Here is a 15,160-nt window from a genome sequence, read left to right as displayed (position 1 = left end):
TATATATATACTAATCCCAGTGCCTGTTACTACTCCACATACAGACTTCAGACAGACAGAACAGAACCTGAGGTAGAACTAGTCTGCTATTAATCCAGGGACAGAGGAGCTCCTAGATTTTTGTTTGACAGATGCTACATTTTAAGTCTCATTCTAACCTTAGAAATCATCTCTGAAAGTAGATCAGAGGAGAAATGATTGGTGAACATCTGTGTACTAAAATACAGATGTGTAAATGTTATGCCAATTTTTTTTATTCTAATACAAATATTAGAAACCAAACTTTAATGACATGCATGAGTATCAAAAACCAGCAGCAGAGTTGTTGGAATCTCTACAGGAAGGAGCAGTGGTAATTTTACTGCTTAATGCCTTTTGCTTTAGAAAGTATTTCAGAAGTGCTCCACATACTGTTTGCAATAGATTTGTGCTGTTAACCCTTTGTTCAGTGAACAGTTGTATGATTCTGCCACCTGGTAACTGACCAGTAGCTGTTTCTAACACTTACATTCAGGGTCAAGAACACAATCCCTCTGTAGTCCCTGTGCAAGACTTTCCAAACAGTAAAGTCATGAGAGAACAGAACTCCTGGCCTCTGTTTCAGCAGAGTAGAGCTCAGGTGCAGAAAAGGGGAGTGTAATAGTGGTTGTATGTAATTGACTCCCATCACCACTTACACAAGCATGGCTGAAGAAACTGGCACATTCAACTAGATATTAGTGCAAACCTAGCGTTTTCACTGTTCACCAATATGTGATGCTAACCACACATCTGCCTAAATAAAGTAAATGTCTGTGTTAGCTTTTGTAACTTTCCAAATATCTACAGACCGTTGCCTGGGGAGAGGGTGCAGGTCCTGTGAGGATGAAGGGGAACCTGTAGGATGATTGAACTCTCTGGATTCAGTCAACATAGGCTGGGCAAAGCACTTCAGCTTCTCTTGGAGGGATTCTTGGGTCAGAGTGTATCACTGGGAGCATTTGGTAAGGAAAAGTTAACAGAGCCTGGTTCTTATCGAATTTACGTATGTAAATCTGGAACAATGTCATTCAAGTCAATGTTATTGAATTAAGAACTTGTGCCTAAGAATGTATCTCATGTACTGCAAAGAGGCAGTGGCTGAATTTGGACTCTCAGGATTAGAGAAAATAAAAAAGTGTATATAATGAGGCAATGAAATACGTTTATAAATAGCTTTAGTGCAGGGCAGATAAATACACTGACTGTTTTACCCATGCACTTCCTGTGTGTTCACACTCATCTCATGTTAAAATAGACCACACTCAGGGTACGTCTACACTATGGGATTATTCCGAATTTACATAAACCGGTTTAGTAAAACAGATTGTATAAAATCAAGTGCACGCGGCCACACTAAGCACATTTATTCGGTGGTGTGCGTCCACGGTCCGAGGCTAGCGTCGATTTCTGGAGCGTTGCACTGTGGGTAGCTATTCCGTAGCTATCCCATAGTTCCCGCAGTCTCCCCTGCCCTTTGGAATTCTGGGTTGAGATCCCAGTGCCTGATGGGGCAAAAATCATTGTCGCGGGTGGTTCTGGGTAAATGTCGTCAGTCATTCCTTCCTCCGGGAAAGCAACGGCAGACAATCATTTTGCGCCCTTTTTCCCTGGATTTCCCTGGCAGATGCCATAGCATGGCAACCATGGAGCCTGTTTTGACTTTTGTCACTGTCACCGTATGTGTACTAGATGCTGCGGACAGAGGCAATTCAGCAGCGCTACACAGCAGCATTCATTTGCTTTTTCATGACAGCAGAGATGGTTAGCAGCCGTTCTGTACCGTCTACCATGCCATTGTAAATTGTAAATTGGCAATGAGATGATGGTTACCAGTCGTATTGTACTATACCTTCTGCTGCTGTCATAGGTGCCCCTGGCTGAACTCAGCCGGGGGCGCAAAAGACAAAAATGGGAATGACTCCCCGAGTCAATCCCTCCTTTATGGTATCTAAAAATAGAATCAGTCCTGCCTAGAATATGGGGCAAGTGTACTAGAGATCCAGTGTATCAGAGAACCAGAGAGCACAGCCGCTCCGTGTCAGATCCCGCAGGAATGATGAGCTGCATGCCATTCACAGGGGGTGCTCCTGCAACAACCCCACCTGTTGCTTCCCTCCTCCCACAGCCTTCCTGGGCTACCGTTGCATTGTCCCCCCCGTTTGTATGCTGAAGTAATAAAAAATGCAGGAATAAGAAACAGAGACTGGTTAGTGAAATAAAATGAGGGGAAGGCAGCCTCCAGCTGCTATGATAGTCCAGGCAGTACAGAATCTTTTCTTTACACATGAAGGGTGGGGGCTGATGGTGCTCAGCCCCCTGTTGCTATGATGAAGACGGTTACCAGCCGTTCTGTACCGTCTACTGGGAATGACTGGGAGGCCAGTCAGGAGTACTTATGGGATGATGACGAGGATGGATACCAGTCGTATTGCACTACACCATCTGCCACAAGGCCGATGATGACGACAGATATCTGCCATAGTGTACCATCACCCACCAAGGAGGGGGGGCGAGGATGCCACAGTTCAGTGCTGCAGCATCGCGTCTACCAGCAGCATTCAGTACACATAGGGTGACATTTAAAAGAGTCAAGAGATGATTTTTTTTCCCTTTTCCTTCCGGGGGTGGGGGGTGGGGGTACATTGACGAGCTATGCCCTGAACCACCGCGGACAATGTGTTTGACCCTACAGGCATTGGGAGCTCAGTCAAGACTGCAAATGCTTTTCGGAGACTACAGGAACTGTGGGATACCTTGAGTCCTCAGTCCCCCCTCCCTCCATGAGCGTCCATTTGATTCTTTGGCTTTCCGTTATGCTTGTCATGCAGCAGCATGCTGAGTCCCTGCTATGGCGTCTGTCTTCTGTAACGGAGCTCTGATAGAACAGATTTGCCTGTCCATACAGCGATCACATCCGTACGGGCCACGCTGGAGCTCTTTTTGGATTTTGATTTCGGACTGCATCGCCACCCGTGCTGATCGGAGCTCCATGCTGGGCAAACAGGAAATGATATTCAAAAGTTCGCGGGGCTTTTCCTGTCTACCTGGCCACTGCATCCGAGTTCAGATTCCTGTCCAGAGCGGTCAGTGGTGCACTGTGGGATACCGCCCGGAGGCCAATACCATCGATTTGCAGCCACACTAACCCTAATCCGATATGGTAATACCGATATTAGCGCTACTCCTCTCATTAGGGAGGAGTACAGAAACCGGATTAAAGAGCCCTTTATATCGATATAAAGGGCCTCTTAGTGTGGACGGGTGTGGCATTAAATCGGTTTAATGCTCCTAAAACCGGTTTAAACGCGTAGTGTAGACCAGGCCTCAGAAGTGGAGGGCCAGAAAGAGTGTCTGTGGGAAAGTCACAATTACAAAATCACACAGCACTCAAGCAGGCTGTGGAACTCCCAGCCACAAGATATCAGTTAGGCCAAGAGTTTAGTAGGATTCAAAGAGGGACGGGATGTTTATATAGATAACCAGAAAATCTAATTAGAATAGTGAGGATAGTTTCAAAAACTCTTCAATGGGTTCTAAAACGTCCTGATTTGCATCGCAAAAATTGTCTAATTAGTGGGTGCAGGTTATTGCAAAGATCCCTATTGCAGGGCGTCCTTCACTTCCTCTGAAGCATCTGGAACTGGCCACTGCATACTAGGCCAGATCAGTGGTTCTCAAATGGTTGTACAGGTGACCCCTTCCCCACAGAAGCCTCTGAGTGGGACCCCCCCCCCTTACAAATTAAAAACACTTGTTTATTTATTGAAAAGCATTATAAATGCTGGAGGCAAAGCGGGGTTTGGGGTGGAGGCTGATAGCTCGCTACCCCCCAATAGAAAACCTCTTGACCTCCTGAGGGGTCCCGACCCCCAGTTTGAGAACCTCTGGGCTAGATGGACTATGGGTCTGATGAACTATGGCAATGCCTATCTTCCTATTTGTTGTGTAAATCCAAGACTGTGCTTTTGCTGATCTTTCTTGAGCTCCTGGGAGTCTCTAGACTTGCACTGAGAGCAGAAAGATGTCTAATTAAATGTCATCTAGTTTCCTGTTCTTTTTCCTTTTAGGAAGGAAAGTTCTGAACTCCTGGGACCTGCCGAGTACATTATGTCAGCTGTCAATGACACCAAATACACACCTGCAGTGTTCCTTCTCACCGGGATACCTGGAAAGGAAGACGTCCATCTCTGGATCTCTATCCCCTTCTGCTTCATGTATCTTATTTCAATAATAGGAAATTCAGTCATTCTGTTCATTATAAAAACAGATCCAAGCCTCCATGAGCCCATGTACATTTTCCTTTCCATGTTGGCCGTCACAGACCTTGGCTTATTGATAGCCACCATACCGACGATATTGGGCATATACTTGCTTAACTCTAGGGAGATCAGCCTCAATGCCTGTCTTGCCCAGCTATTCTTCATCCACTTGCTTAAATGCATTGAATCCTCCGTGCTCTTGTTAATGGCCTTTGACCGCTTTATCGCGATCTATAACCCACTAAGATATGCTTCCATCTTAACCCTGCCAAGAATAGGCAAGATAGGACTGGTGTGTGTGCTCAGAGGGTGGCTGTAATACTCCCAATCCCTTTTCTTCTTCAACGGTTACAATATTGTCGAGCCAATGTCCTCTCCCATTCGTACTGCATAAACCAGGAGGTCATGAAGATGGCTTGTTCGGATATCAGAGTGAACAGCATCTATGGCTTGTCTGTTCCACTCTTGACGGTGGGGCTGGACTCGCTGCTCATCTTTCTCTCTTATGTGATGATCCTCAAAACAGCGCTGAGCATCGCGTCCAATGCAGAGCGCCTCAGGGCCCTGAACACCTGCGTCTCCCACCTCTGTGCCGTCCTGCTCTTCTACATGCCAATGACCGGCCTGTCTATGATACACAGATTCGGGAAGGGCTCTTTTCCCTTGTTTCAAACTGTCCTGGGTTATATCTACCTGCTGGTCCCACCCCTGATGAACCCAATCGTGTACAGCGTGAAAAGCAAACACCTTCGTGAGAGGATAATCAGGGCATACATCAAGTGAAGGGTCAGTTCAACATCCAGCTCCAGGGCTGATGAAGTGATAGACAAAAAATACAGGCCACCTATTCCATCCTGGACTCTTAAATCCGAGAAGACATGAGCTAGTGATCTCCATTATGGAGAGACAGGTTCAGAGGGGGTCTAAGGCCTGGAGCAATGGGAGAGCGGCTGGTGAGCTCACTGGGGGAAGGAGACCAAGGCAGGCAGAGCGTTTAAAAGTGACTTTGTTTTGTGAAGAGCCAGGGAACCAGTGGGATTCTGTTCAAAAAAGAGCCGCATCCGGGGCTGCTCTGACCTCAGAATTCCTGTTGATACAGTTAATAAAAACAAGGGATGTGAATGTTGTTTCCCATTACACTTGGCCTGTCACTGTCCTGTCTGTGGTTAAACACTCACAGGGTATGAAAAACGGTGCAGAGCTGTTCAACTGTTGCAGTCCTGGCCCTTCCTGAGCGCTCTGGGTGCTGCGAGATCCTTGGGGGATGCTCCAGCTGTGGATGGGGCTGTTCAAGGGGCACAGACACTCACCGTCCCCTTACATCCTCAGCCAGATGTTTGTGACTGAGTCATGTCAGACCCATGATTAACACAGGAGCCCCGGGAGAAGCCATTCAGGCAAACCCTCTACCCCCGTTGATGGCTCTGCACACAGCACACCTCTGAGCCCACTCCCCACGAAGGCAGAGCTGCCGGTGTGAATGAGGTTCTGACACATAGGAGACCTGGCAAAAGACTGAGACCCTAGTTCCCTCATCCGCCCCTCCATTTGTGTTGCCCTAGCAATGAAATGGAGTGGAAATAGCCCTCATCTCCCCAACAGAGGCACAGCTAGCGCCTATCCCCTATTAAGAATGTGCATGGCCTTTCTTATCCGGCATGTGCATATCTCATGTCTGAAGAAGAGGAAGCGACCCTCTGAGCGGTGCCACAAGAACCAGTGATTCTTCGAGACAGTCACTGCTATATCCGGCTGTCTGTGATGAAACCCTGTTTCTTACAATAGGAGGCTTTGTAGCCCAGTTCAGAGGGGCACAGTGTTTCTGCCACTGATGGACTGTGTGACTAGAAATATCTACTAACTAACCCTCAGTACCTTTGTTTGTGCGAGCATCGCTTGAGAGGCGGCCAGCAGTGCCCGCTCCTGGGATTTTATTGGGAGTCTCGCAGTGTTTCCTGTCATTCTTAGAGCCCCAAGTTCTGGATTCAAGGCACTGCATGGAGAATCTCAGCTTTCAGTTTTCGTAAAAATGTTTTTTTTTAAATGAGTTGCAGAAAAGCTAGAAAACTAGGGCTGTTGATTAATCACAGTTAACTCACGCGATTAACTCAAAAATTAATTGCATTTAAAAAATTAATCACTATTAATCACAGTTTTTATTGCACTGTTAAACAATAGAATACCAAAATGAAATTTATTAAATAGTATGGATGTTTTTCTACTTTTTCACATATATTGTATTGTGTGTTGTAATTGAAATCAAAGTATATATTTTGATTGCAAATATTTGCACTGTAAAAATGATAAACAAAAATATAGTATTTTTTCAATTCACCTCATATAAGTGCTGTAGTATAATCTCTTTGTCGTGAAAGTGCAATTTACACTTGTAGATTTTATTTGTTAAATAACTGCACTCAAAACCAAAACAACATAAAACTTCAGAGCCTATAAATTCACTCAGCCCTAGTTCTTGTTCAGCTAATTGCTAAGACAAACAAGTTCCTTTACATTTACGGGAGATAATGCTGCCTGCTTCCTAATTACAAAATTACCAGAAAGTGAGAACAGGAATTTGCATGGCACTTCTGTAGCCAACATTGCAAGGTATTCACGTGCCAGACATGTTAAACATTCCTATGCCCCTTCATGCTTTGGCCACTGTTCTAGATGACATGCTTCCATGCTGATGACACTTGTGAAAAAAATAATGTGTTAATTACATTTGTGACTGAACTTGGGGGAGAAATGTATGTCCCCTGCTCCGCTTTACCTGCATTCTGCCATATATTTTCTGTTATAGCAGTCTCAGATGATGACCCAGGACATGTTGTTCATTTTAAGAACACTTTCACAGCAGATTTCAAAAAAAATGCAAAGGAGGTACCAGTATGAGATTTCTAAAGATAGCTACAGCATGCAACCAACCCAGGGTTTATATCCTATCTATTTAGTTTATTAGGCTCAGTTCACAACTCTGTTTATTTGCTAGGTATCTGCTTTGATCGGTTTGCTATCACTTATAATCACTTAAAATACCTTTCTGTCATTAATAAATGTGTTCTACATTTTATCATAAACAGTGTGTTTTGAATGATGTGTTTGGGAAAATGTCAGCGCTGTAAACAGAGTCTGCTGCATATCTCTCCCACATTGAGGGGAAAATGACCTATATTAATGAGTTTGCATTTTAGAGATCCCTGTGCAGTGCAAGATGGTGTAATTCTCGCTTTATTCTCCAGGAAAGGTGCAAGTCCGGGGAGCTGGGAAATTAGCTCATCTCTCCTATTTGTCCTTGAGTGACACAAGTAAAGCGCTCAGGTAAATCAGTTGGGTCTGCAGCGCCACCTGCTGTTGTGTTGGTTGATAACAGGGCCCGGAGAGACTGGCTGTGTCACCAGCATAGCAGTGTGAAAGAAGCCAGCCCAGCTGAATGGTTAGGAGCTCAGCGGTTCCAGTGGCTCCCAGACTGCACCCCAGGGTTGACGACCGATCACAGTAGCACAGCAAGTCGTGTGAAATGCATAGCTTGCTGTTCTGAGTGAGATTTGCACTTCAGGAGATTTTAAGTGAGATTTATGTGAGGTGGCTCGAGATCTGTCAAAGAGGTTTCCACTTTGTTATTATCTCTTTGCTTATTTCGGAAAATGTAAGTAGGGACAGAAAAGCAGGAAAATGAGTGTGCGTGAAACTGTTGTGAAACTGGAGCTGTGCAGATTGCAGGCAGAAGAAAAAGAAGATGAACATAAAAGACTTTTGGAGTTAAAAGAATTCCAGATAAAAGATAGGGAAGCTCAGAAGCAAGCTGAAGGAGCTGCACACCAGAGAATTTTGAAACTCATACAGCCAGAAATTGAGTAAAAGAAACTAGCCATGGAAGTGTCAGGCAAAGAAATGGAGGGGAAGGAAAGAGAGAGAAAGCATCTGGGCCAGCAACAGCAGTAACAATTTGAGTATGTGGGAATGGGCTCAGGGCCAGGGGCAGGGGGTTATAGTGTGGGGTGGTGGGAACCGTGTCTTCCACTGCCATGTACCTGAAGCTCCTAGGAGGAGGGGCCAGGGGCTCCATGCGCTGCCCGTGCCCACAGACCAGTAGCGTAGCTAGTGGGGTGCAGGGGAAGCAGCTGTTTCCCCTCAGGACATTTTCAAAAAAGCTGCACCTTAGGTGGGGTTACCATGGCACCAGGGGCGGGGCCCACACTCCATTCTGAAGCTTGGTCTGCCCGGCTTCCCCCAGCGTGCTGCATACCCCGCCCCTGCCGATCAGCTGTGTCTCCCCGCAGCAGGGAGGGGAGGGGAGGGGAGGAACTGAGCTCCAGCAAGCTGGGCTCCTGCAGGCAGGCTTTGCCAGCTTCCCCTAGTGTGCTGCATAAACCCTGCCCCCTCCCTGCCTCGCTGATTAGCTGTCTCCCGGCAGGAGGGAGACAGACAGCTAATAGGGAAGGGGGAAAGAACTGATCTCCAGCAAGCTGGGCTCCGGGTGAGGAGGAGAGGCTGGAGCCTTGGGGAAGAAGGGGGTCAGTCAGGGCATGCCCCTATAGGGGGCAGGGGCACCCACCAGTCAACTGTTTATGGGGCCCTTGAGCCATCAGCTGTTCGGCGGGGGTGGGGGCAGTAGGGTAGCTAGCTAGGGGAGTGTGAGTGCTCACTGTTTAGCGGGTTTTTGGCCACCAGCCAATCAGTGAGGGGAACTGCTCCTGGAACAAGGGGCTGAGCAGCTGAGAGACCCCACCACCTTCTCCTACCTGCTTCTCGTGGCACTGTGGCAGGTGCTTTCTCGGGCTCTGCAGCAGCAGCAGCTCCTAACCTTTCGCCCAGCTAAAGGCAGCCAGTAGCAGCAGCAGGTAAGTGTATTTCAAAGGGGGTCTTTCTTGTGGTGAGGGTGGCTGGGGGCGGGGGAACCGGAAACCCTCCAGGTGGCTGTGAGAGCCAGCACCTGGCTGCTGGTGGGATGGCTGTCTGCGTGGTGGGGGGCAGGGGGCTCAGCCAGAGGCATCTCCAAAGGCATCCCCTGCACCTGGGCAGCTGGACCAGGACAGGCATTGGTGGGGGGGGGAGGGGAATCTCCTGTGGGATGTGGTGTCCCTGCTTGTCCTCCCTGCCCAGGCAGAGACGCCTGCCTCTCAGAGCCAGTGGCCATGTAGTGTGCTTGGTTCCCCCTCCCTGGCATCTGGGTGACTGCCTCTTAGGGGGTGAGGGGTGGAAGGGAAGAGGCAGTGGGGAAGGAATAGGGGTGGGGGGGTAGGAGAGGAAAACTGAGACTATCAGGGGAAATCTTCATAGCAGGACAATCTCTGCCTTGGGGGTGTGGATGGAATTGTCTCCCCAGGGAAGGCTGGAATGAACTATCTGCTGTTGCAGTATGTGTTTAGTTTAGTCCATGTGCTCTGGCAAACACAAGTCCAGGCACCATGCTGGGGGGCAGGGAGAGGTAGCCTGATTTTTCCCTCTCCTATCAGGGGAAACCTGAATTGTCTCCTAAGGGAAGGGCTTGTGATCATGTTGGGGGGAGGGGGAAGCATTGCTGAGTCCCAGGGTTGAGTAATTCTCTGGTGACGGTGGTCATTAAATTACTAATCGTCATTCACTTGCTGCACACGATGGCTGGTGATGGTTGTTTAACATCCACCCAGCCATTTGGTCAATGCCTTGTTTCTTGGGAGTTGCCTTCTGTAACTTCTCTAATTTCATCCCACTCTCCTGTGAGTACAAATTCTGGTTCTAAGGACCTGGTGCCTGGATCCCATATTGCCTTGCACTGGGATTGGGAATCAGTGCCCTGACATGCAACTCCTCCTATTGTGCCAGTGTAGATCCTGCTGTTAGTACAGCTATTTGCAGGTGCCCTTGTGTTTAGCTGAAACTTTGGACTTAGTTTAGTGGGGATGGACTCAGAGGCTGAGAGCTAAACTGACACTACTATCCTGCTGTGCGGATCCCAGTGTGCTTGTACTGCGAATTTTTGGCATGCACATGTGGCTGTATTTATCTCATTGTGCTGACAGTGCTGCTTCCTTGGTGTCATGATGACATTATGCTAAGATGAATCGTGAAAATAGTGTCCTCATGTGATGGTGTCACTCTGTGCTGTTCATGCGAATCTTGCATTTCTGTAGGCTGGGTTGGTGTAGCCCTGTTGTTCCCAGGAAATTAGAGCCACAAGGTGGGTGAGGTAATAGCTTTTATTGGAGCAAATTTTGTTGGTGAGAGAGAGAGAACGAGACAGACAGACAGACAGAAGCTTTGGAGCTTTCATGGAGTTTTCTTCTTCCTGAAGAAGAGTTCTGTGAAAGCTCCAAAGCTTGTCTCTTTCTCACCAACAGAAGCTGGTCCAATAAAATATATTACCCCTCTTCCCCCCCATAACCTCACCCAGCTTTCCAGGAGTGAGTTTTCATGATAACATGGGAAGTGCTCTGACTGGTCCTGACTTCTCTGTATCAGCCCCTACAGCTTGCACTGCAGCCCAGTACCTGGGGGCTGGGGGCCTGCAGCGCTGAGGCTCTGTGAGATCAGGGACTCACAGATCCAGCTGGGAGGGGAAGGGCGCCTCCTCCTTGGCCTCTCTCTCTTGCTGCCTCCTTTTCCCGAGTGCCTCAGGATGCACAGAGCCAGCCTGGCTAGGTGCTGCACTGGAGAGTCTCCCAGTGCAGCCCCCCACCCCCTCTCCCCGATGTGAACCCCCAACAGATCCTGCCCACCTCTGTCTGATTGTCTGTCTTATTACCCCCCCCCCCCGCTCCTGTGTGCTGCCTGCTTCCAGGGGCCGCAGATCGCGGATCAGCCCCCTAAGGAGAGATGAGAGGGGCTGTCCCACCAGGTGCATGCACAGCACCCCGGAGCGCTGCTTTGTCCTGTTATATCTGAATTCGTGTTAGATCGGGTCGCGTTATATCGAGGTAGAGGTGTAATTTGATATGTCGGGTGGCGCCTTTTTTTATGTGTTCGCTCCCCCTGATGTTAGAACCTGGCTATGCCACTGCCACAGACCCTACGTCTGCAGTTGCTATTGGCTGCAGTTTCCATGTGTGCAGGAGCTGCAGGGACACATGGAGGTGGGTAGGTAGCCTGCCAGCCCTACCAACCCCTGCGCCCCACCACCAGCACGGCGCTGCCCCCTCCACCCCCGCTCCAGCATCAGAGGGGTTCCTGGGCCATGTGTCACAGCCTGCCCCCGCCCCAGCACCAGCAGTGGTCCCAGGCCATCTCCCCCAGCACCTCTGGTGCCCCCGGATGACACTCTTCCCCCCCCCCAGCACCCACAGCCCTCTGCCCAAGTTTTAGGTGGGGTACATATTAAAAGTTATGTACAGGTCACAAGCCATAAGTTTTTGTTTATTGTGTAAGATCTGTCTGTGACTTTTTCAAAAAAACACCGTTGACTAAAATATAGCCTTACTGGTGGCTCATAAACAAAGACAATGGACCATGGAAGAGCTTAGTCTTCCTGTGAGCGTTTCAGCCAGCCTATCAGTAGTGGATGCTATGACTCAGCAAGGCATCCAAGGACATGGGACCGGACCATGGGATACTGAACTCCCTTTCTGTACCTACATTTTTCCACACTCTGGGCTGGGAACTTGTCTTGTTGCATATCTTGGCTATCCCTGAGCCTCTGCACAGGTGGACAATAGCCCAGCCCTGCCTCTCAATGGTGGCGAGAGGATTGATACATTCAAGATGCTCAGATACTCTGTGGCCCTAAGCTCAGGGCTGTGTCAGGGTTCCACAGAGCAACACCTCTGATATTTGTCTATAAAAGGCTTCTTACCATAGCCTCCTGTGACAGCTGGCTCCTGGGAAGCCCTGTGACTCCAGCACCTTGGTGTGTGTGGCAGATGTGGGAGTCCTCAGGAGTGACAGTGCGGGTAGGTAGTAGAATTCTGAGGGGAGTGTTCAAGTTTCAGGATGATGCTGACCCATTCAGCATAGTCAGTAGACCAGAGATTGCAGCCATTGGTGAATGCCAGATGCCCCAGAGGGAATGAACAGAACAGGGAATCATCAAGTGATCCATCCCCTGTTGCCCATTCCCAGATTGTGGCAAGGAAGAGGCTAGGGACACCATCCCTGTCCATTCTGATTAATAACAATTAATGGACCTATCCTCCATGAAAGCACTCAGGCAGCTGAGTTGGGTGAGTGACACCACCTGCTGTCATGCTGGGTGATAACAGAGATTGCACAGGCTGGCTGTGTTACCAAGAAAGCAGTGTAAGATTGGCCAGCCCAGCTGGAGGGTTAAGGGGCACAGCAGTTCCCATGGTTCCTAGACTACACTCTTGGGTGACAATCTGTCACAGTGGTCTGTGTTACTAAACTTCCTGCATTCATCAGTAATCTACATAGACTCCAGGGAGTTACTGATGAACCCAGGAAGATGAGCACCACATACTGCCTCCTCAGCCACAATGGAAAATTCATGGTGCATAATAATAAGCAAAAACTTCCCAGAGCAAACCCCACAACTGGCAGCCAGTGGCCACAGCTGCGCCAGGGGAGACTTAGCCTGTCCTGGCCAATTATATCTGCCACCCATGGTTCATAGAATCATAGAATCTCAGGGTTGGAAGGGACCTCAGGAGGTATCTAGTCCAACCCCCTGCTCAAAGCAGGACCAAACCCAACTAAATCATCCCAGCCAGGGCTTTGTCAAGCCTGACCTTAAAAACCTCTAAGGAAGGAGATTCCACCACCTCCCTAGGTAACCCATTCCAGTTCTTCACCACCCTACTAGTGAAAAAGTTTTTCCTAATGTCCAACCTAAACCTCCCCCTCTGCAACTTGAGACCATTACTCCTTGTTCTGTCATCTTCTACCACTGAGAACAGTCTAGATCCATCCTCTTTGGAACCCCCTTTCAGGTAGTTGAAAGCAGCTATCAAATCCCCCCTCATTCTTCTCTTCTGCAGGCTAAACAATCCCAGTTCCCTCAGCCTCTCCTCATAAGCCATGTGCTCCAGCCCCCTAATCATTTTTGTTGCCCTCCGCTGGACTCTCTCCAATTTATCCACATCCTTCTTGTAGTGTGGGGCCCAAAACTGGACCCAGTACTCCAAATGAGGCCTCACCAGTGCTGAATAGAGGGGAATGATCACATCCCTCGATCTGCTGGAAATGCCTCTACTTATACAACCCAAAATGCCATTAGCCTTCTTGGCATCAAGGGCACACTGTTGACTCATATTCAGCTTTTCATCCACCGTAACCCCTAGGTCCTTTTCTGCAGAACTGGTGCCCAGCCATTTGGTCCCTAGTCTGTAGCAGTGCATGGGATTCTTCCGTCCTAAGTGCAGGACTCTGCACTTGTCCTTGTTGAACCTCATCAGATTTCTTTTGGCCCAATCCTCTAATTTGTCTAGGTCCCTCTGTATCCTATCCCTACCCTCCAGCGTATCAACCACTCCTCCCAGTTTAGTGTCATCTGCAAACTTGCTAAGGGTGCAGTCCACACCATCCTCCAGATCGTTAATGAAGATATTGAACAAAACCGGCCCCAGCACCGACCCTTGGGGCACTCCACTTGATACCGGCTGCCAACTAGACATGGAACCATTGATCACTACCCGTTGAGCCCGACCATCTAGCCAGTTTTCTATCCACCTTACCGTCCATTCATCCAGCCCATACTTCTTTAACTTGCTGGCAAGAATACTGTGGGAGACTGTATCAAAAGCTTTGCTAAAGTCCAGAAATAGCACATCCACTGCTTTCCCCTCATCCACAGAGCCGGTTATCTCATCATAGAAGTCAATTAGGTTAGTCAGGCATGACTTGCCCTTGGTGAATCCATGCTGACTATTCCTGATCACTTTCCCAACATTCGATTAGCTTTTTTTGACTTCTGCTGCATATTGAGTGGATGTTTACAGAGAACTATCCACAGTGACTCCAAGATCCCTTTCTTAAGTGGTAACAGCTAATTTGGAAACATCATTTCACAGGTATAGTTGGAATTATGTTTTCTAATGTGCATTACTTTGCATTTATCTACACTGAATTTCATCTGCCATTTTGCTGCCCAAGCACTGAGTTTTGTGAGATCACTTTGTAACTCTTTGCAGTCTGCTTTGGACTTAATATATTGAATAATTTTGTCTTATCTGCAAATTTTGCCACCTCATGCCTTACCCCTTTTTCCAGATCATTTATGACTATGTTGAACAACACTGGTCCCAGTACAGGCACTGGTGAGGCCTCATTTGGAGTACTGGGTCCAGTTTTGGGCCCCACACTACACCACTAATTACCTCTCTCCATTTTGAAAACTGACCTTTTATTCCTACCATTGGTTTCCTATCTTTAAACCTGTTACTGACTCAGGAGAGAACCTTCCTGCTTATCCCATGACTGCTTAATTTTCTTAAGAGCCTCTGCTGAGGGACCTTGTCAAAAGCTTTCTGAAAGTTCAAGTACACTATATTCTCTGGATCACCCTTGCCAACATTTCTGTTGACCAGTTCAAAGAATTCTTATAGATTGGTGAGGCATGATTTTCCTTTGCAGAAGCTGTGTTGTCTCTTCCCCAGCAAATCAAGTTCATGTATTTGTCTGATAATTGTCTTCTTTAATATAGTTTCAAACAATTTGTCTGATACTGACGTTAGAATTGCCTGCCTGCAATTTCTGGGATCACCTCTGGACCCTTCTTAAAAAATCAGCATCAAATTAGCTATTTGCCAGTCACCTGGTAGGCTGATTTAAGCCATAGGTCACATAGCACTTTAAGTAGTTCTGCAATTTGATGTTTGAGTTCCTTCAGGACTCTTGGGTGAATCCCATCTGGTCCTGGTGTCTTATATTGTTTAATTTACCAGTTTGTTCTCAAACCTCTGTGATGGGTTGTCACCCCTGGGCTACAGTCTAGGAGCCGATGGAAT

At 47.9% G+C, this 15,160-nt stretch overlaps 1 protein-coding gene and 1 pseudogene across 1 annotated transcript in view; both read left to right on the top strand.

Annotated features, from left to right (window-relative positions):
• The first annotated feature begins 4,128 nt into the window (after positions 1-4,128).
• Positions 4,129-5,063, top strand: LOC120392341 (annotated as a pseudogene).
• Positions 5,064-8,542: 3,479 nt separating this feature from the next.
• The window catches only part of LOC120395721 (olfactory receptor 51G2-like), an 84,366-nt gene continuing 77,748 nt past the window's right edge, over positions 8,543-15,160 (top strand). Inside the window, exon 1 of the mRNA XM_039520390.1 lies at positions 8,543-9,124. The gene's annotated coding sequence lies outside the window, so the exon portion shown is untranslated. The remainder of the gene's footprint in view (positions 9,125-15,160) is intronic.

Source organism: Mauremys reevesii, linkage group 1 (genome assembly GCF_016161935.1).
Source record: "Mauremys reevesii isolate NIE-2019 linkage group 1, ASM1616193v1, whole genome shotgun sequence".
In the NCBI taxonomy this organism is placed as follows: domain Eukaryota; kingdom Metazoa; phylum Chordata; order Testudines; family Geoemydidae; genus Mauremys; species Mauremys reevesii.
Note: the sequence above shows the minus strand (reverse complement) of the source record. Positions and strands in the feature narration are given on the sequence as shown.